Source organism: Stenella coeruleoalba (assembly GCF_951394435.1).
Source record: "Stenella coeruleoalba genome assembly, chromosome: 6".
Taxonomy (NCBI): domain Eukaryota; kingdom Metazoa; phylum Chordata; class Mammalia; order Artiodactyla; family Delphinidae; genus Stenella; species Stenella coeruleoalba.
This window is the reverse complement of record NC_137151.1, coordinates 33,181,853-33,204,180: the sequence shown is the minus strand read 5'-3', so window position 1 is coordinate 33,204,180 and position 22,328 is coordinate 33,181,853. Positions and strand designations below refer to the sequence as shown.

The 22,328-nt window shown below is 42.0% G+C and overlaps 1 protein-coding gene across 5 annotated transcripts in view; it reads right to left on the bottom strand.

Annotated features, from left to right (window-relative positions):
* The window catches only part of MGAT5 (alpha-1,6-mannosylglycoprotein 6-beta-N-acetylglucosaminyltransferase), a 581,503-nt gene extending 561,056 nt beyond the window's left edge, over nucleotides 1–20,447 (bottom strand). For 2 of the 5 annotated variants that reach the window (XM_079924995.1, XM_079924994.1), the window contains exon 1: nucleotides 18,626–19,704. The gene's annotated coding sequence lies outside the window, so the exon portion shown is untranslated. Of the gene's footprint in view, nucleotides 1–18,625; nucleotides 19,706–20,288 lie in introns of those variants that run through there. The other 3 variants (XM_079924992.1, XM_079924993.1, XM_079924998.1) reach the window with 3 other exon arrangements.
* Between the last annotated feature and the right edge of the window lie 1,881 nt (nucleotides 20,448–22,328).

The following is a 22,328-nucleotide window of genomic DNA, read 5'->3' as shown; positions in this document are numbered from 1 at the left end:
TGACAAATCAGGAACAACCTAGGGACAACTTTGGAAGGACTGTAACATCTACAAGACCATAAAAGACATTGACTTTGCATGGTGTGAGGGTATGGTGGTCACCATGAATGGGGTTTGGAAGAACCTTTGCCCCATTTTGTTCATGATTTTTGTGGATTTGAGAAGGTAGATCAGAAGTCCGAAGAGGTCTTCAGCAATGTAGTGACCCTCAGCGTGAAGCTGGAGCTAGATCTGCAAGAGGACGCTTTCACTGAACTCCTTGCTGTGCAACATGAGGAGCTTACTGATGGAATTAGAGGCCCAGAGAAAGGATGAAGAGGGACAGGAGGAAGAAGAAGTAACTGAAGAACTGAAGAGATTCACGACACAGAAAATGGCAAGGGAATCTTCTTTATTTGAGGAAGCACTGTTAGGTTTTGAGGCACAGGACCCGAAACTAGAATGGTACCCAAAGGTAGCAGCAGCCATCCAGAATGAAATCCAGTGCTACCTTGTCATCTATGATGAGAAAAAAAGAGCTACTACCCAGACATCAATGGATCATTTTCTCAAGAGGGTAGATAGAATTAAATCCAGCAAGGAACCAGAACCTGTGCCATCAGCGTCAGGCGTGAGTGAAATGGCAGCTTGCCCTCCATCTCCTACTGCTGATAATCTTTCACCTCTACCATCTCCCGCCTCCTCTCCCTCCTCTAATCAGTAACTCTTCTCGCCTGTTCCCTCGATGCCAGCCCGAGTATCCCAGCTGTTGTACTGTATTACTGTACTTTTCAAGTTACTGTACTGTAAGATTAAAAATGTATTCTTTGTTTTTGTGTTTGTTTTTTATGTATTGTTTGCGTGGAAAGTATTATAAACCTATTACGGTACAATACCATATAGCCGACTGTGTAAGATGGGTACCTAGGCTAACTTTGTTGCACTTACTAACAAATTGGACTTACAAACGAACTCTTGGAACAGAACTTGTTCATATGTAGGGGACTTACTGTAAAAGCAAAACAGAAACAGGAACTAATCAAACTTATAAGCTGTTGCACAGCAAAGGAAACCATAATCAAAATGAAAATACAACCTTTGGACTGGGAGAAAATATTAGCAAATGATGAGACTGACAAGGGCTTAATTTCCAAACTATACAAACAGCTCATACAATTCAATAACAAAATAACAAATAACTCAATGGAAAAATGGGTAGAAAACCTAAAGAAACATTTCTCCAAAGAAGACATACAGATAGCCAATAGGCACATGAAAAGATGCTCATCATCACTAATTATTAGAGAAATGCAAATCCGAATTACAACGAGGTATCACTTCACACTGATAAGAATGGCCATCATTTAAAAAATCTACAATTAACAAATGCTGGACAGGGCATGGAGAAAACGGAACCCTTCCACACTGTTGGTGGCCATGTAAGTTGGTGCAGCCACTATGGAAGACAGTATGGAGGTTCCTCAAGAAAACTATAAAGAGAGTTGCCATATGATCTAGCAATCCCACTTGTGGACATATATCTAGACAAAACTATAATTGAAAAAGATACATGAAACCCTATGCTCATAGCAGCACTATTTATAATAGCCAAGACGGAAACATAAATGTTCATTGAAAAATGAATGTATAAACAAGGTGTGGTATACGTATACAATAGATATTACTCAGACATAAAAAAGAATGAAATAATGCCATTTGCAACAACATGGATGGACCTAGAGATAATGATACTAAGTGAAGTAAGTCAGAAAGAGAAAGACAAATACCACATAATATCACTTATATGTGGAATCGAAAACAGGACACAAATGAACATGTCAGTGAAACAGAAACAAACACACAGATATAGAAAACAGAGTTATGGTTGCCAAGGAGAGAGTGAAGGAAAGATTGGGAGTTTTGGAATAGCAGAAGCAAACTATTCTACATAGGATGAACAAACCACAAAGACCTACTGTATAGCAGAGGAAACTATATTCAATATCCTGTGATAAACCATAATGGAAAAGTATATCTATATCTATATCTATATATATATCTGAATCACTTTGCTGCACAGAAGAAATTAATACAACAATGTATAAAGGCTGCAGAGGGTGTGGAGAAAAGGGAACCCTCCTGCACTGTTGGTGGGAATGTAAACTGATACAGCCACTATGGAGAACAGTATGGAGGTTCCTTAAAAGCTAAAAATAGAACTACCATATGACCCAGCAATCCCACTACTGGGCATATATCCGGAGAAAACCATAAGTCAAAAAGATACATGTACCACAATGTTCACTGTAGCACTTTTTACAATAGCCAGGACATAGAAGCAAGATAAATGTCCATCGACAGATGAATATATAAAGAAGATGTGGCCCATATATACAATGGAGTATTACTCAGCCATAAAAAAGAACAAAACTGAGGTATTTGTAGTGAGGTGGTTGGACCTAGAGTCTGTCATACAGAGTGACGTAAGTCAGAAAGAGAAAAACAAATACCGTACGTGAACACATATATATGGAATCTAGAAAAATGGTACTGACGAACCTAGTGACAGGGCAGGAATAAAGGACACAGATGTAGAGAACGGACTTAAGGACACAGAGCAAAAGGGGAGACAGGGAGGTAGTGAGAGAGTAGCACTGACATATATACACTACCAAATGTAAAAGAGCTAGTGGTAAGCTGCCGCGTAGCACAGGGAGATCAGCTCGGTGCTTTATGTCCCCCACAGGGGTGGGATAAGGAGTGTGGGAGGGAGCCTCAGGAGCGGGGGATATGGGGATATGTGTATACATATAGGTGATTCACTTTGTTGTAAAGCAGAGACTCATACAGTGTTATAAAGCAATTATACTCCACTATACATGTATTAAAAAACCCACAACATTGTAAATCAACTACACTGGAAAATATTTCTTAGGTGCAAAAGATTTTTTGAATGTAAGTTTTATTGTGAGTGGGTACCACAGGTTCAATATATATGAATTATGTCAAGTTGATTACATTGTTTTTCAAAATAAAGAATTTTTGATATTCTACATCAGCTTCATTATATAAATGCAGAAAAACTATATTTTTTTTCTAAAGTTCAGAAATAGCCATTTTGCTCATTCAGTATACTATAAACCACTAACTGTTAAAAAGGGATTCGTGACCTCTTCCTTCCAAAGAAATATTTCTGCACTCACACAAGTTTAATAGAATGTTCCACCATGAACTGACTTCCCACCTTAGAGACACCAGATTTGCATCCTGAAATCTCTTTCTTGCAAAAATGTCCAATTACCATCCTAGCATTACAGAAAAGAAATGCATTTTTCCAAATCTCAAATTCCATACAATTTTTTCAAGACATCATGTATTTTTTTTCACACACAGACTGTATTTTGTTTTTACAAGAGACAAATCAACTGACACCAAGCATCGTAAATGGATGACCACAACAAAAGCAACAATGACTGCAATTACCAAACATGAAACACACTTACACTATGTCATAATATTGACATTCAGTCCAGGAATCCTCCATTGTAAGAGCTCCTTTACTTTGCAGTGAAAGACATCATGTATTTTTAAATTATCAGCACTCACCTGAGGTCTTCAAAAATCAACAGAAACATAATTTTGTGTTCTCTTTCATTTATTCTGGTTCTAAGTGGTCATTCGTAAACAAAAGTATTTAAGTACGTTAACGTCATCTCATAACATCATATTTCAAATGACTACTGTCTCTCCAAAGATGAAATATGAGGAACTCATAATTAGGCTCTCCAAAGTATTACTCTCTGAATCTGTATTACCCTTCTGCTGAAGTCCACACTGTTCATTATTCTCTGATAATATTCTTTTTCTTGTATGGCCATCACATGCTCTTTCATTTCATGAAGTTTTTTCCTACAATTTTATGCCTAGTTTATTTCTGAGAATATGAATTATTTCAGATTGATATTTATAGACACAAAGACTTCTCTATAATTCCCTGTGAGTTTCAAGAACTCCTTCTTCTTTTTTTTTTAATACCTAGATTCTGAAGCTCTCCACAAAGCATTACTAAAATTGCATTTACATAAGTATCTACATATTAATCACACATTAATGCATTTACAATTGTACTACGCTTTATTGTTAATTTTGGAGCATAAAAGTAGCTGTCTTATTCACCACCCTCTTGGAAATCACTTTAATATTTGCACTTAGAACTTGAAAGAGAATGGATAAATAAAAACCTGAAGAATATGCAAATACAATTTATATATTTCACATAAAATTAGGTGATTATCTAACCTTTATCCAAAAAACAAGAGCCCAGATACTCTGCAGGCATGATACTCGAGAATTTGGGGTCTTCCAGCAGGAAAACATGCAGTAATCCACGTGGCAGAGTTTACCTGTGACCAGCTGGGGTTAGCGTCCTATGCATTCCTTACATGCAACATATCAGGGGTGGAAAAAGTGAATTTGTCAGTTGTGGCAATAAGTATAATGAAGATTTGTAGCAGGTCATGCTCATATATTCAACACAGGTACAATCAAAATTTTGCTCAATTCTGGTAGATCTAAGTCTCTATCTGTTACCTTGTCTTTAACGAGGAAATGTCAGAACTGACTTACAAAAAAAATTGTTTTGTTTCTTTGTTTTAATTACAGTCACGGTGAGTAAGACATAGCTCAGAACAGCTAATATGACTTAGTGATTCTCTCATCAGGAAATACAGGTTCTACTTCCCTCTTTATTCTCCACATCCTGTAGTAAGTTAAGTTTCAATGAAAGATAAATCTACAGGGCGAAAAATAAAAGAAAACTTTCACGTGTTGATAAGATCATTCTGACAGGTTTTACCATGTATGTCAGTGTTTCTGGCGATGGACACAAGCCAGAGCTCCCTACTCTGACATTTTCACTGATGTCATTCCCCTTGATCCTCAATTTGAAAGTGGATAAATATGTTTTCTATGTTTTCTTCTTTAAGAAATTAAATAATGAATGTTTTCTAGACATGATCCTCTAATGATTTTCAGTCAGTGGTCATCAAGAGAGGAAAAGCACAGAATGTCACCCCCACAGAAGGGGGACATTCAGTCAGGTAAGAAAATTCTCCCCAAAATCAGAGCTTCATCTTTAACATGCAATCAGAGGCTTTCACAGGTTCTTCATCACTCTGCACTCAGCCCTACCATATGGGATTCGCTCTGAGAATCTCACATCAGATGACTGACAAACATGTCCTAGTACACTGATCTGGTACCAGATCCTGCCTCTCTAATTGCAATATTCTAGGATATTTCCTGGAGCCCTCTACTCTCTACAGGTACACTTCCAAGTAGAAACAGAAGCTTTGATTCTCACTGGGACCCATGCTCTGTCCAACCAACCTCTCTAGAAATATGATGTTCTAATCTCTCCTGATTAGAACATTTCAAGGTCTCTCCCTGTGCTAATTTACTAAAGGTAAAAGAGAAACAAGAAAGAGCAAACGATGCAGGGAGCAATATATAGGATTCCTTTACTTAATGTATTTATCTGATATACCCAAATATTGAGAAATATAGATTCATTTCATAATGGTCAAGGAAAGAGGAGGAGGAACCTCCATGCCAACAGTATATATAAAATGGAATCAATATTGCATAAGCTCCAGCTTAAGCTTAGCTACGAGGTACTAACTCTTCTCATAAAGAAGCAATAACTCTCCATCATTTGAAGCACACTGAGGACTCAGACAGCTGGACACTGAGGGTGTAGTCTCCTTACTCGAATTCTGTACCTCCATCACAGAGCAATGAAATATTCCCAAAGAATTGTTAAGGATGAGGTGGGGAGCCGAAATAAGAACGATGAATCCATAGTCTGCCCTACCATCTGTTCTGCGGGATATTATCACCATCGTGGCCCAATATGACCTTCCCACTTTTCTCTGGGCCTCCCTACTTTCCACCTCCCTCCTCTCATTATATCTTTCCTACACTTGGAAACGACTCTAGTTTTTCCACTTATCTTTATCAACAAGTAATCCAAGGAGCAACTGTGTATATAACTCCTTAGAAATCTCAGGTCTGACTCAGTAATACATGACCTCCGAAGTCCAAAGTTTTCCTAATTCCCTTTATTATTTTTTTTCTAATTTCCATGTACTTACACTCTCTGGACCTCCACTGTTCTCAGGTTCATCTTCCCTGCAACATCTGTCAACCTAGACATACACTTATGTACCACCCTCTAATTATTTTCTAGGGAATCCAGTTTTAAAAAAAGCCTCAGCAAGCCTTATGGACTTTATTAAACACTCTTTAAGATAACCCATGGGATATAGCAGTACACCCACAGATATCTATTTAATACACCCTCAGAGTAATTTTTTTTTCTTTTTTATAAAGTCTCTTCTGTCCAATGAAGACTCTCAGCTCTTCTTCTTCCACATATGCAGTGACACCCTTCTGATTACTCTCTGCTCTATCCCAGGGCCACTCCCTTTCCTGATATTACATTCTTTCCCAATTTTGTATGTTAGTAAAATCAAATAACATAAAATATAACATGTTAATTATTATAAAGTGCGCCGTTCGGTGATATTAAATACATTCATATCATTGGGCGACGAACATCACCATTTATTTTTCTAATTCTTTTCTACGTTTTAAAACTGTAACTCTATATCCTTTAAACATAATGTTCCTTTTTCTTCCATAACCACCTGAAAAGCATCATTACCCTCCCAATTTCTATGGTTTTGACTACACTAAGTAACCCCCTATAATTGAAATAAGTAGTTGTATTGTTAGGACTCCCTGAAAGTCACAAAAATGGCATTTTGGTAGCTAAATTTCCTCAAGATTCATCCACGTTGTAGCATATTCCTAGATCTTTACCTTCTTAACAGTGAACAATATTGTATTCTATGGGTATACCACACTTTGCTTATCCAGGAACTAGTGGATGAACCCTTAGGTTGCTTTCATATTTTAGCTACTGTGATTATTACTGCTCTAAACACTGGAGTACTAATATTTCTTTAAGGCCCTGATTTCAATTCCTTTGGGTATACCTCATAGTAAAATTCCTGGATCATGTAGTAATTCTATTTTTCAGCATCTGAAAAATTGCCTTACTCTTTTGAAAAGCAGCTGTATCATTCTGCATTCCCACTGACATAGCACAATGCTTCCAACTCCCTCACATCCTCACCAATGCTTGTTTTCTGCTTGTGTATGTGTGTGTGTGCTTCTGTGTGTATGCATGCACACAAATATACAAACATGCATTTAGGGATATGGAGCATCTATTCAAGTGCTTAGTCATTTGTACATCTTTCTGAAGAACCATCTATTCAAGGCTTTTATCCATTTTTGAAACAGGGTGTTTGCTTTTTGTTTGGTTGTAGGAGTTCTCTGTATATTCTGAATAGAAATCTCTTGTCCGATAGATGGCTTTCAAATATTTTCTCCTATCTTGTGAATCAGGGTGTTTGCTTTTTGTTGAGATGTAGGAGTTCTCTGTGTATTCTGAATAGAAATCTCTTGTCAGATAGATGGCTTTCAAATATTTTCTCCCATCTTGTGGGTTGCCATTTTATTCTGTTTACATTTCTTTGATACAGTTTTTTTTAATTATGTACTGTAAATTGTTTATTTTTTTGTTAGCTGTACCTTTGTTGTTCCTTCATTTCATATTGAGGAAAACACTGCGAAATCCAATGTCATGAAGCTCTTGTCCTGTGTCTTCTTCTAAGACTTTTAATTTTATTAGGTCTTATATTTAGTTTCTTGATACGTTTTCCTTAATTTTTGCATATGACGCTAGATAAGGGTCCATCTTCCTTCTTTTGCATGTTGACAACAAGACTTCTCAGCACCATTTGCTGAAAATACTATCCTTTCTACTTTGAAAAGTCTTGGCAACTTGTCAAAAATCATTTGGCCATATATCAGGGTTTATTTCTGGGTGTTCTATTCTATTCTATTGGTCTTGAATAAGGGAGAAAATAGTATAACCTATCCAGGTTGATGAAGAACATAAACAAAGACAAGGAGTGAGAATTAGGAGGGCAATATAAAACAGCAGGGAGTAAAAGACAGTGTGAGAGAAGATCTTGTATTTGCGAGTTCATGGAAATATGATCATGCTGAAACCACTAAACGCCTGATTTTGAACAATACGGTACATGTGCTAGCAAGAAACATAACACTTACCCATCTCTGGGAAATATACTATGGGCATAAAGATAAAATACACACAAGTATATTAAAAAAGGAAGGGTTTTCATGGTGTGAGAATATTGTGGGATTTCAAATACAACCTACTTCTGTTCTACCATTGTCTCTAAAATTTATCAAAGTGTATATACAAGCAATCCCAATTCTGGTAATGTGCTTGACAGATTTATATATGAACTTGAGCAGACCAGTAAATGTACATTCATAGTAGGACTGTTCCCTAATCCAAAAAACAAAACACAAAAACTGGAAAGACTAGCGTTCACTTTGTCAACACACATACAGATGCAGTGATGGTTAACGGTCCAAAAAGAGAAGGTGAGCATGGGTGCAAGAGGTTAATCCCCAGGCTGGGGTGCAGAGCAGAGTCCGAGGGTAACACAGGTAGAAAAGGATTTTGTCCTATCCTTGACTTTTGAGGTATGGAAATTCACAGGTCACTACCTTCATTTCAAAATGAATGAATGCACTACTCAATTTTTTAAAACAGGATAAGTAAACATGAGTGATAATAAATTTCAAACTGTCGCTAATCAAATAAGATTCTAAGAAAAATCAAATAATATGATTTAAGAATGAAGTGGAGAGATTGTCCAAGATGGTAGCATTCAAAGACCCAGAGCTTGATGCCTCTCATGGGCACACCAAAGTCACAACTGTTTACAGAACAGCAATTGATGAAAAAGGCCGGGACCTACCATAAAAGAGGTTTTACAGCTAAAGACATAAGGAAGGCACCTCGGCAAGACAGGAAGGAAGGGCAAAATCTCAATAGAGTCAAGACACATACCACCAGGTGGGTGGCCCACAAATGGGAGAATAATTACAGTTTCTGAGGTGCTCCCAGGTAGCGAGGGATATGAACCCAACATCAGGCTCCCAAGCCCAGGGATCCTGTGCTGGAAAGAAAAGTTCCTAGAAAGTTGGGCTTTGAAGACCAGTAGTGCTTATTTTCCAGAGAGCCAGAGGGTTGTGGGAAATAGAGATTCCACTCTTAAGAGATGCTCACAAAATCCCACATAATCCGAGATCAGAACAGGAGCAGGAATTTAAAAGGATCCTGGGTCACACCTACCTCCTGATCTTGGTGAGTCTCCCAGGGAGGCAAGAGGCAACTACAGCACAGCCTCAGGGACATAGACACTGGCAGCAGACACTTGGGGGAGCTCCTTCTACCTTGTGGCCACTGGTATCAGCAAGCATAATTTCAGAATCCTCCCTCTATCTTTTTAACCTCAGGACCTAACCCTACCCATTTCCACCGGACCATAGACACAAGTACTAGGATGCTGCAGGCCAAGCAACTAACTGACCAGGGGCATAGCCCCATCCACCAGCAAACAGGCTGCCTTCAGACCCTCTCAATGCACAGCTGCCCCTGGACATGGGCCCAGCCACCAAAAGCCCCAGGACCAGCCTCCACACCTCAGGGGACAGGCACCAGCCCCAGAGTCCCTGGCTCCTCTAACAGGTGAGCCTGCTCTGGACTTGGAATCAGCCTCACCATCAGCTCACTGCACAGGGACTGGATGGAGCTTGGATCTACCCAACAGCAAACCTGCTCTAGCAGTGGGATCAGCCTCATACACCAACAGGCACACAGCAGCTCCAGGAATACCACAGCCCAGCAGCCTGTGTGACCAGAACACTCACTTGCAGGCCACAAGCAGCCAGGGACTCAGCTGGGTCCTGACCCTGCCCATCAGAATGCCAACACAAGACTCGGAATACCGCAGACCCTGCAGACAGCTGTGTCAGGGACAGTGATCCAACACCAACTCTGCAGCTCCTGGGACCTGCAGCCAGAACTCAGGACCTGTGTCTTCCTCCCAGTAGCCATCGTAGCCCCAGGACCAGTGACTGGGCACTAGCCCTGATATCACCTGGACTGCAATTCTACCCATAAGTGAACCAGCACTAGATTTGATGTCTCCCAGCGTTGTGCAGCCAGCTGCCTTATGATTTAGCCTCACCAAGCAGCACAGACAGCCTCCATACTAGGCAGAGTCTAGCAAACATGCACTCTGTGGGCAGCCAAGCCTACCAGACCACCCCCAGTAGTCAGCCCACCACAACAGAAGAGCCCAAGCAGCTCACATAGGGGGTACACCTAGAACATACAGTTCCAGTGACCACGGGACAGTGGGCTGCTGGGACACACAGGACCTCTCCTACAAAAGGCCACCTCTCCAAGGTCAGGAAATGTAACGAACCTACTACATACATAGCAATAAAAACAGCACGTTAAGAAAAATGACATGACACAGAAACACGATCCAAAAGAAGGAACGAGATAAGAACTCAGAAGAAGATCTAAGTGAAGTGGAGATAGCCAATCTCCTCAACAAAGAGTTCAAGGTAATGACTGTAAAGATGATCAAAGAACTCAGGAGAAGAATGGACAACCAGAGCAAGAAGTTAGAATTTTTATAAAAAGAGTTAGACCATTAAAGGACAACAAAACAGAGGTGAGGAATACAATAATGGAAATGGAAATTACACTAAAAGGAAACTACTGTAGACTAAATGATACAGAGGAATGAATCAGAAAACTGAAGCACAGAGTACTGGCAATCACTGAAGATGAACGGTAAAACAACAGATTAAAATGAAATGAGGAAAGTTGAACAGACTTGTGAAACAACATCAAGTGTACTAATATTTGCATTATACTGGTCCCAGAAGCAAAAAGCAAAGAGAAAGCAGTGTAGAACATACCTGAAGACATAAGAGCTGAAAACTTCCGTAACCTGGGAAAGAAAACAGACATCCAAGTCCAGTAAACACAGTAAGGCCAAAACAGGATCAACCCAAAGAGGACTGCACCAAGACTCATTGTAATTAAAATGACAAAAAAAAATAAAGATGAAAAGACACTATTAAAAGGAGCAAAGGAAAAGCAACGAGTTACAAACATGGGAACTTGCATAAAGTTATCAGCTGACTTTTCAGGATAACCTCTGCAAGCCAGAAGGGAGTGGCCTGGTATATTTAAAGTCATGAAAGGGGAAAGCCCTATAACCAAAAATACTCTACCCAGCAAGGCTCTCCTTCAGATTTGATGGTGAGATCAAAGGTTTACAGAGAAGCAAAACTCAAAGAGCTCAGCATAAAAATTAGGAGCATAAAAACATAAACATAACATAACTGAAACATAACATAAACTGAAACATAAAATTAGGAAAGGAAACTCAAAGAGCTCAGCATAAAAATTAGGAACATAAAAACATAAACATAACATAACATAAACATAACTGAAACATAAAAATTAGGAAAGGAAACTTACTAAAGGATAAACCTCATTGGATAAGGCAAATATTCAACAAAGGTAGTAAATCAGCCATGTATACAGCTAATAGGAAGGATGAAAGAAAACAGTAATAAAATCATGTATATTCACAATAAGAAGTTAAGGGACTCATAAAACAAGTAGATGTAAAATATAAGGTCAAATTCAGTAACTGTGGGGGAGCAGAGTAACAATGCAGGGTTGTTAGTGTCCATGTGAAATTAAGAGCTCAGCAACTTAAATAATCACACACAGACAGAAAGAGAAAGACAAATACCGTATGCTAACACATATATATGGAATCTAAGGGAAAAAATGTCATGAAGAACCTAGGGGTAAGACGGGAATAAAGACACAGACCTACTGGAGAATGGACTTGAGGACCCAGGGAGAGGGAAGGGTAAGCTGTGACAAAGTGAGAGAGTGGCCTGGACATATATACACTACCAAACGTAAAATAGACAGCTAGTGGGAAGCAGCCACATAGCACAGGGAGATCAGCTCGGTGCTTTGTGACCACCTAGAGGGGTGGGATAGGGAGGGTGGGAGGGAGGGAGACACAAGAGGGGTGAGATATGGGAACATATGTATATGTACAACTGGTTCACTTTGTTATAATGCAGAAACTATCACACCATTGTAAAGCAATTATACTCCAGTAAAGGTATATTTTTAAAAAAAGGTCACAAATAACAAAGTTTACTGAGGATGTGGAGAAAGGGAAACTCTTGTACACTCTTGATGTGAATGTGAAGTAGTGCAGCTACCGTGGAAAGCAGAATGGAGGTTCCACAAAAAACTAAAAATAGAACTACCATAATATCCAGCAATTTCACTCTTGGGTATATCAGAAGAAAACAAAAACACTATTTCAAAAAAATAACTGCACACCAATGTTCACAACAGTGTTATTTGCCATAACCAAGATACAGAGTCAAACTAAGTGGTCATCAATAGGTTAGGGGATAAAAAATATGATGACTTCAGCAATAAATGAAATTTTGCCATTTGCAAGAACATGGATGGACTTGGAGGATATTATGCTTAGTAAAATAAGTTGAAGAGAAAACAAGCATGGTAGGTTATCACTTACATGTGGCATCTAAAAAATTGAATAAAACAACAACAAAAAAAACCAGACTCACAGATTAAAGAGCAGACTAGTGCTTAGCAGCAGGGAGAGACAGGGTGGAGGAGCAAAATAGTGGTAGGAGATTCTGAGGAAGAATCCACTATGTATAAAATCAATAATCTACAGTGACATACTGTATAGCATGCGGAAGAGAGCCACTTTTTATAATAAGTATAAATGGAGAAGAACCTAAACATTTATGAATCACTATGTTGTACCTCTGAAACTGATATAATATAAATTAACTACAGATCAATAAAATATAAAGTAGGAAAAAATAAAGGGGAGATACAGATTATTAGATAGAAATCAATGAAATAAACACACGTTTTGGAAATCAAGTAATTAAAAAACAACATATAAGACACAACATTGGCATTTGAAGTGTACAATCTATTCATTGAAAAGAAATCATTTAAGTGGTGAAAAATGGTACCCATTCTCACAATTTTGTGTATCTAAAATATGTTACAAATATTCACTCAAAAAGAAAGAAAATTTGGATTAACCCATTTTAGTATACAACTTTAATATCAAAGTCTCTATGTAAAATTGATTTGCATAAGTTCTGTTAGCCACTTCTAGTTTCTTTGTGATGTAAAATCTTTTAAAGCATAAAAATCAGCCTTTCTACATTATTCCATTAGACATACATAGAAGTTAAAAGAAATGAGAAGACAACAATCAACCAGGCAGGTGAATTTACTGAGATACAGTCATTCGTTCTCCCTCCTCCTTTTCTTTTCCTCCTTTTCCAGGTCTCTTTCCATTCCAATCAGGAAGAGTCTTGAGAGTTCTGAGAATATTTCTTTGAGGGCTTCAAATCACCATACTTACATCCTCTGCCACAACTACACACACGGGAACAAAAATAAACCTCTGCTATCTACTCATGTAGGAGGGATTCATGCAAAATAAACTCCTACATGGAGAACAACAGGTGAGTTTTCTACCTGTTCTTTATAATGTCCTTCCATTATAGTAAACCCCACACATTATGAGGCAGATGCGGTTATGTGAGCTTTTCCTTGAAGTCAAAAAACTTGCATTCATTTCAAGTACCTGGTGATCACAGGGTACAGCCAGGGAAGGTGCCATCCCCCTTGGGGGGAGGGTCGGTGAATGGGCTCCCGCCACCATGCACCTCCTGATGTACAGATTCTGGAGGAACAAAGGGCGGTCACACCGCACACAGCCTGTCAGGCTGTCGGGCCACTGGGCAACCCCATCAGCCTGGAAGTGCCCCATTAGTTGCTGAAAGCAAAACTCTATCCCCCCTGTGAAGCCAGGCCATTTGGGCCAGAGAGTCAGAGGGGACCAGTAATCAACTCCTCCTCTCTGCTCACCTCCTTGGGGTCACAGCAACCCCATCTCCAAACCCAAATCTGACCCTGCAGTGCCAAACTGGGAGTGGCAGGTGGGCTCTGCCGGTGCTTCAGCGCCCTCTGGAGGTTGTCTGCTCTAACGGCAACTCTCAGTCCTTCCTCCTCCTCCTTCCCTAGTCCTGGGGGGCTGCCTTGCCTCCTGCAGCTGCTGGCCTGATTTCATTCTTTTTTCTCCAGTTACAATGAAGTTTCTTACAGAGGTTTGGAATCTCTTGAAGAAGGAAGATCTTTTAGTCAATACACCTTAACCGTGAGAAGTTGGTTTCAAGAATGAACCCGAAATACTGTATTTTTCTCCTGAAGATTCCAAGGAGACACACTCAAGTTTTCTAAATCATAAGAAAAACCAAGGTAAATATGATATTCTGAGCCAGAGATGAAAAAGCCGTTTTTAGGACCCCCTCCTCGTGTCATGTGACCGGGATTTAAATCAATGAACTGGCACTGGTTTTTAAAGCACATGACCCAAATTTAAATCAATCAGCTGCTTACCTCTAACTCACGTGACTTGGCTTTGAATAGTAAGAAATGCAGAGGTATAAAAATGATGTTCTGAACAATAAATGGAAAAACAACATTTTAGAAAGTTTTTTTCTTTCCAAATGGACCATTCATTGCATATAGAATAAAGGATTCTTTTGTGGATTTCTTGAACTGTAAACACATACAATGTCTCCATTGGCTTGACTGACTTAGTTTTTTGGGTGTTTTTGTTGTTGTTGTTAACATCTTTATTGGAGTATAATTGCTTTACCATGTTGTGTTAGCTTCTGCTGTATAACAAAGTGAATCAGCTATTCGTATACATATATTCCCATAACCCCGCCCTCTTGCGTCTCCCTCCCACCCTCCCTATCCCACCCTTCTAGGTGGTCACAAAGCACTGAGCTGATCTCCCTGTGCTATAAGCAGCTACTTCCCACTAGCTACCTATTTCACCTTTGGTAGTGTATGCCACTCTCTCACTTCATCCCAGCTTACCCTTCCCCCTCCCTGTGTCCTCAAGTCCTTTCTCTACATCTGTGTCTTTATTCCTCTGCAGCCACTCCTGCTAGGGATGGATACTTCCTTTTATGCTCAGGGAAATCCCCTAGTTTGAATATGATTTGAGTTTGATCCTGTGAAACCATCAGAACTTCCCACCAGAGATAAATGGGGAGATCCTGGCCTTTATTAGTATGCACGGTGAACACAGGTGTCCTGGCTGTACTTGCCAACCCTCCTATTTTACCCACCTATTTTTATCCACCTTCCTCCCTGTGAGTACCTTTGACTAACCCTGAGCTCAGACTCCTGACCTATTACAGTGACTTTGTCAGTCTTTCTTTAAAAATGGACAGGTAGGGCTTCCCTGGTGGCGCAGTGGTTGAGAGTCCGCCTGCAATGCGGGGGACACAGGTTCGTGCCCCAGTCCGGGAGGATCCCACATGCCGCGCAGAGGCTAGGCCCGTGAGCCACGGCCGCTGAGCCTGCGCGTCCAGAGCCTGTGCTCCGCAAAGGAAGAGACCACAACAGTGAGAAGCCCGCTTACCGCAAAAAAAAAAAAAAAGGACAGGTAATAAAATGAATTTAACCTAGAAGCAGCAGCTCACTAAGGGAAATAAAATCATCAGAAGTTATCTAATCACAGCCACAGCCATCCAGGGCTCTGTCTTATCTGCTGGGTCATAAGAATGGGACCTTCCTAAACTTGAAGGACATCCAATCAAATAAGTAAAGGTGTCGCTCACCTCTGGCTCTCGGAGGGATTGCTAGGCAGTCTACCCAGTGTATACTAACTGCAAAACACTGTCATGGTTTTCAAACACCTATGTTCCAGGAAAGCTTTTTGGGGTACATGGGGAAGGTTTCTCTTTGACATCAAGCAAAAAATAAATCACCAAGCTCTTTGAGCACAGGGGTTCTTAAGAGGGCAGTAGAAGGAAGGAATGGACAGAACAGATGATCTCTGAAGTGAAGCTCGTTTTTCTAAAAGAGTAGGATTTAGTCTCAGTTTAAGGAGAACACTTTTAAATAGCTGGGACAGCTCCAAACTGTACTTTAGGGAACGAGTCCTTCAAAAGAACAGTGCTTTAAAAGTCCTGGCAAGGGAGCAAGTGGATGAAGAGTTGGTTTTGCATAGTTGTGAACAAGGAGTAAAGAAGCAGAGGTATCGCTGACTAAACGGCCCTGAGATCCTATGACATCAATGGGTCAGTTGCAGGGGGCAGGGGGTGTGGGGGGCGATATTTCTCTCTCAGCGTTTCCCAGGGCAGCCACCCCTCCCTACCCCACCCCCCTACTCCCTTCACCCTTCCTCCCTCCACTGTTGGGTCCCCAGGGACAGCACTTCTTAAGCTGGAGCGCACAGGCACCATCTCTGCAGTCTGGATTCTTCCTGGAGCCTGACAAGTTCTGGGACAGGAAGGCAGGTCTGCAAGGCCGCTGGGGTGCAGTCGGACCTGGAGGCCTGGAGGGGAACTGGAGCCCTGAAGCCCACCCACATCCTTGAAGCCGAGGGAGGAACACATCCTCCTAACAGTACTTCTCAGGGCTCAGCGTGCTCCCCACCCGACGGTGATCCATACTCACCTGAGGCAGCAAGGACTGCCTCTAACTGGCCCCCTCGATTCCGCCTTAAGGGTCCTCACACACGTGTGATAGCGCAGGCCCCGGATCTCTTTAGTCAGCTGAGGCCAGTGCTGCAGGGGTCCCTCCACTCCCATCCCCCAGCCCCTCCCTCTGGTACTTCATCTAATAGAAGAAAGAGCACAAAGGAATTGGCTGAATCAAGGGACCTGGGAGCCTGGGTATGAGTTTGCAGACCGAGAACCTAAGGCGCAATTACATATTATTGGAAACTCTTGTGGAGTGTGTGGGGCGCTTAGGAGGCTGAGAGGCTGAGTCGACCTGGTGAGTCCAGCCCCAGGACACCACGCAGCCCCGCCCCCCTTTCCCTGCCATCAGACAAGGGATGCCACAACTCCAGCTGGGACTCTGCATTTCTCCCTCCCTGATTCTCCTCCAGAAGAGCAGGTGGCCCCCCTCCGAGGGCAGGGGCAAGACAACGGACCAAGTCCCCCTGCACTTAGGTGCTACTGGAAGCTCTTCCTGAACAGCAGTGCTGGCTTGGAGCGAACCCGTGCACCGCCAAAGTTGGTCTCGTCCTGCAGCTGAGGGACGCAGGCTTTAAGTCAGCTGCCTTGGCTTTAAATCGATCAGGCACCCCCTTTAAGTCAGGTGACCCGACTCTAAATCACTGTGTGCCCCTCAAACCTGCAACTTCAAAAGTTGGGAACTTCACTTTGATCCCAGCAGCTCACGTAGCTGAACGCACACTGTATAGTCACCCCCCAAGCCTGGCTTAGAGGCAGGGTATAAGGTAAGGGGATGGGCGTGCACTCATGGATGAGGGTGTACTTCATGTACCAGAAGGGTCTAGGTACTCTGGGGTACAGCGAGCAGTGCACGATACAGCAGCTCCCTGGCAAAGCTGGGGATGCACAGGGAGAGCAGGCACACCCATGCATGCCGAGGGTCCAGGACAGGAGCTGGGGCACAGCCAGCTGGGAGGGTGTGAAAGCGGAGGATCTGAGCCTTCTTGAGAAAGGCGGACACAGAGGATGGATGAGAAACAAAGGCCAGATGAAACATGGATTTGAAAAAAACACCCTGCTCTGGAAATTGGGGTGAGGGGCACCCCAGATTTGAGTCTTCTTACTCCCTAGTACCTAGTGCTTTGGCCTTTGCCCAATTACATATAAAATTTACTGATAATATCTAACCCACAGAATACTGCATTTGTAGTGGTATTGCGTGTTAATGTTTCTATAGTGGAATAAACTTTTCTACAAGAAAAATGTACACTATCTGAAATAAATTAAAACCCCTCTTTATAAAGTACTATATCCGACTTCCCTGGTGGCGCAGTGGTTAAGATTCTGCCTGCCAAAGCAGGGGACATGGGTTTGAGCCCTGGTCAGGGAAGATCCCACAGGCCATGGAGCAGCTAAGCCCATGCGCCACAACTACTGAGCCTGCAGGCCACAACTACTGAAGGCCGCACGCCTAGAGCCGGTGCTCCACAACAAGCGCAGCAACAGAAGCCACCACAACGAGAAGCCTGCACACCGCAACAAAGAGTAGCCCCCGCTCGGGCAACTAACGAAAGTCCGCGCATAGCAATGAAGACCCAACGCAGCCAAAAATAAATAAATAAATAAATAAAATTTTTTTAAAGAAAGTACTATATCCTTCTGTACAACTTCTCTGGGAAGAACAGAGAGATGGCATGGTAGAGTGAGAAAGACCAATATTTAGTGCACATTTCTCATGCAGGTGCTCTGCTAGCTCAGATACATTTCTTCACACTTTACAAAGGAGGAAATAAGCTCAGAGAGGTTTAGTAATTTTACCAAAGCCAAACAGCTATTGAGTGGAAGAACCAGGATCTGAACCAAGTCTGTTACCTTCAAAGCCAAGTCCTCATCACAACAAAACTCAATTAATATTTACATTTATCAAATTACATTGAAAACTGGGGAGTTCTTGGCACAATCCTGAATAAGAGTGAGAAAGAAAGAAATAGCATTGTTCCTACAGTCAGCCAAAAGTTTTGGAGCAGCTGCTAGATACCTGGCCCTTTTTGGGGTTCAGCAGTGATCACGACAGGAAGAATCCTGCTTTCATGAACCATGTAGTGGGGAGGAGAGACGGGTGCAACTTGGGTGAGGGATTTCACCTTGCTGGGCCTCTGTTTTCTCATCTGGAAAATAGGACGGGTGTTCCTCATTTTGTGGGATTGTCCAGCCCTCACATTCTCTGATTCCATAAGAAGCATTTGTTTTCCTGTTTCTTTAAAATTCATTCAGGCTGTGAGCCGTGATGAATGTTGTTAGCTGCTCCCCAAAGCACTCTATTCCCACTCTTTTCCTGTGATCAGGTCTTTCCCGAAACATGACTCACAATCAAATCAAGTCACAGAACCTAAGGGGCACCCAGGACAAGACTTCCAACCCTTGCTTCTCAGAAGCTTTGTGGTCTACCTGCCACGTAAACTTAACTCACCTGGCACAAAGTGGCCATCCCTGGTTTCACATCAACATGATCTCAAGCACAAACCTCCTCGTTTTTCCATTTTGTCTTTAAGATACTTGTTGAAACAACTGCACAAATATGACAAAGATATAAAATCAGACATCTGCCCCCAGTGCCTACTAATAAATGATTTTCTTGCATTTTAATGATAAAGATAGAACATTTCAACATTCTGCTGCCCTTATTTGTCATTTTTGTTGGTATTTCTATTGAATACATCTTTCAATATTTTAACAATGGAACATTTATTTAGGTTGTTGCGGACACAGCCTTTGGTGGTAAAGGTGTTGTTGTTATATTTCTTTTATGTTTCCTTTAAAAATCATTATCCTGTTTAAATAGATTAAGTCAGTTCTATAGGCATTTATTTTATGATATTGATGAAATGAATACATGGAGGGTAGTAGTACAAGTTGATTGGACATGAGAATCTCTATTAGCACAGTTAAGTATAAATATTATCTATATGTAAACCAAAGTACATGCCGAGTGAGATTCTCCGACTCTTTTTCACTGTCTGCCCCTCAAGACTGTGAGAAATGGAATATTTCTTGCCATCTCAGTAAACAATGGATGTCACAGTCATCAGCACTTGCAGCCCTCCAGTGTGAGCCGCGGGCTCTGAGGAGCTCAGGATATGCAAATACAGAATGCAGGTCCCAGAGAGCTGAGGTGCATATGAAAGGAAGGATTTCAGTGAGCCCAGACTCTGGCATCTTCGCATACAAAGAAAAGTGCTACATTCCTCACGTTGGGAGAGCTGGTTTTCCTTAGTTAACAATCACCTTTTAATGTTCCCCATCACCTGCGCCAGTCGCCTGCCCTGTCCCCTCCCCCCGGTACTTTAGCTCAGGGAGGAAGGAGCGCAGAGGGACTCGGCTGAATAAGGGGCCTGCGAGCCTCGGGAGGAGTGTTCAGCCGCTTTCCCCGCAGTCAGGAGGAGGGGCGCTGACGCTGCAGCCGGACCCTGCGCCTCCCTTGCCCCGTTTCCCTCAGGCCGACCCCCTCCCCACGCCCCCCCATGCCCCGCGAGCCAGGCCGAGGGCATGGGCAAGAAGAGGGACCCAAGTGCCCCGGGACCAGACGCTGGGGGCCACTCTTTCTGCACAGCGGCGGGTGGCAGCGAACCCCTGCCCCTCATTAGCTGGTCTTGCGCTGCCGCCAGGGCACTGGACCAGGCGGAGGGTCGGCGCCCACTTACCCGGCCTGCTGTCCCCACGACTGTCGCGGCTTCGGCCGCCGGGGCTCCTCCAGAGCCGGCAGCCTCAGTGAGGCCGCACTCCCCTCGGGCTCCGGGGCAGTTCCGTGACGGAGGAGGGAAGAGACCCCGAGCTGCGGGAGTTCCAGCTCTGCGGAAACGCGTGCTCATTTCTGGGCTTAGGGGGTGGGACCGCTCTGCCCCGAGGCCTTCCGGGAGCAGGGGTGGTGCCGGGGGAGGGAGCAGCCAGGAGCGCAGGGCCCCGTCGGGGTCCTGGAGGGGCGGCGCGACCTCGGGGCCCCGCCCACTGTGACCGCGGTCCAGGCCTTTTTCCTGGAATCCTACACAAAAATGTTAGAAAGATACAAGGTCTATAGTAAAGATTCACAAAGGATTGTTGCTGCTGTGCTTAGTATCCTATTAAAGGTGTAAAATCCATAAAACACTTTAAGTTCAAAATTAAATATGAATTTTTACCTTTCTAATTACATCTCTGCTATTCACAATTGTAGTTAATGAATCAGAGACTGTGGCATCACTAGTTAGAAATGAGCTTGTTAAAAAAATAGAACTTAAAAAAAAAATAGAACTCAGGCCAACCGGACCTACTGAATCACAATCTGCACTTTTACAATCTCCCCGGTGTACTTGTGTACCCATGAATAGTGGAAAGGTACATTTGTACCTCGACATGTCTTTTCTGTCTGAGAAATACACACATTTTATTCAGTTTGATATAAATAAAACAGTCAAAAATGCATATGCCTGTGTTGAAACCATAATTTTATCATTTGTTTTCCAGTTAAGTATAGTCTCTATACTGGTTTTGTGGATCACATGCCATACTCTTTTCTTGTAGTTAGAAATAAGGTAGAGAAAGTTACCTTGTAACATATATATATATATATATATATATATATATATATATTAGTGGATAATTGAAAACATTCTTCTAAATTAAAACCAGTTCTCTTAACTTGCTGTTTTCTTCTTGGGTCACATTATGAACTCTTCCCGTGGTCACATGGCATGTGTACCTTTAATTTCAGGGACTCCTGACATTCCAGGATATGGCCATAGATTTCTCTCAAGAGGAGTGAGAATGCCTGGACCAGGATCAGTGGGAATTATACAGGGATGTGATGTTAGAGAAGTATAGGAACCTGCTCTCCTTGGGTGAGGACACCTTCCTTCCAGAATTCCTTATCCAACCACAGTGTTTAGAGTCCTTCATCTGTAGAATGTCTCCTGGAATCTTCTGCTTCCTACAATAAGGTTTCGATTTGCAACATTTCAGGAAAGATTGGGAGTTTGTGGATATAATTTATCTTATTCTTTTAAAATTGCAGCCACCCTTTTAATATACCTTGTAACTACTTGGGATGTGTCTATATGAACTGTGTACTATATGCTTCTGTTATAGTCCTTACAATATTTTATTGTCTTATTTTCTGTAACAATTTTCCATGGATTCTTTGGGCTTAAGGTATATTAAAAGGGAGACTGTGATTCTGGGACTTCCCTGGTGATGCAGTGGTTAAGAATTCGCCTGCCAATGAAGGAGACACCAGTTCGATCCCCGGTCCGGGAAGATCCCACGTGCGACAAAGCAACTAAGCCTGTGGGCCACAACTACTGAGCCTGCGTGCCACAACTACTGAAGCCGGTGTGCCTTGAGCCCGTGCGTCACTTATTTTTTAGAGAATAAAACCACCTCTGAGTGATTAAAATTTAGACCAGCTAGTCAAAATGCTTTATCACTTGTTCTTCTAAAACACTGATCAACGGAACAAGTTTTACTAGGGATAACAGTGTAATTGTATTCTGGAGTTCATATCGGCAATATGGTTTATGACGTTGATGCTGGATCACGACATTTCAATGGTATAACTGCTATTAATTATCTGTTTGTTCAACGATTCAAGTCTCACGTGATCTGAGTTCAGACTGGAGTCATCCTGGTTGCTTTCTGTCTATTGCAGATTTCTTCCAGTATGAAAGACCAAGAGCAATACGGCTTACTTTACAAAAGGTCTGCAAACT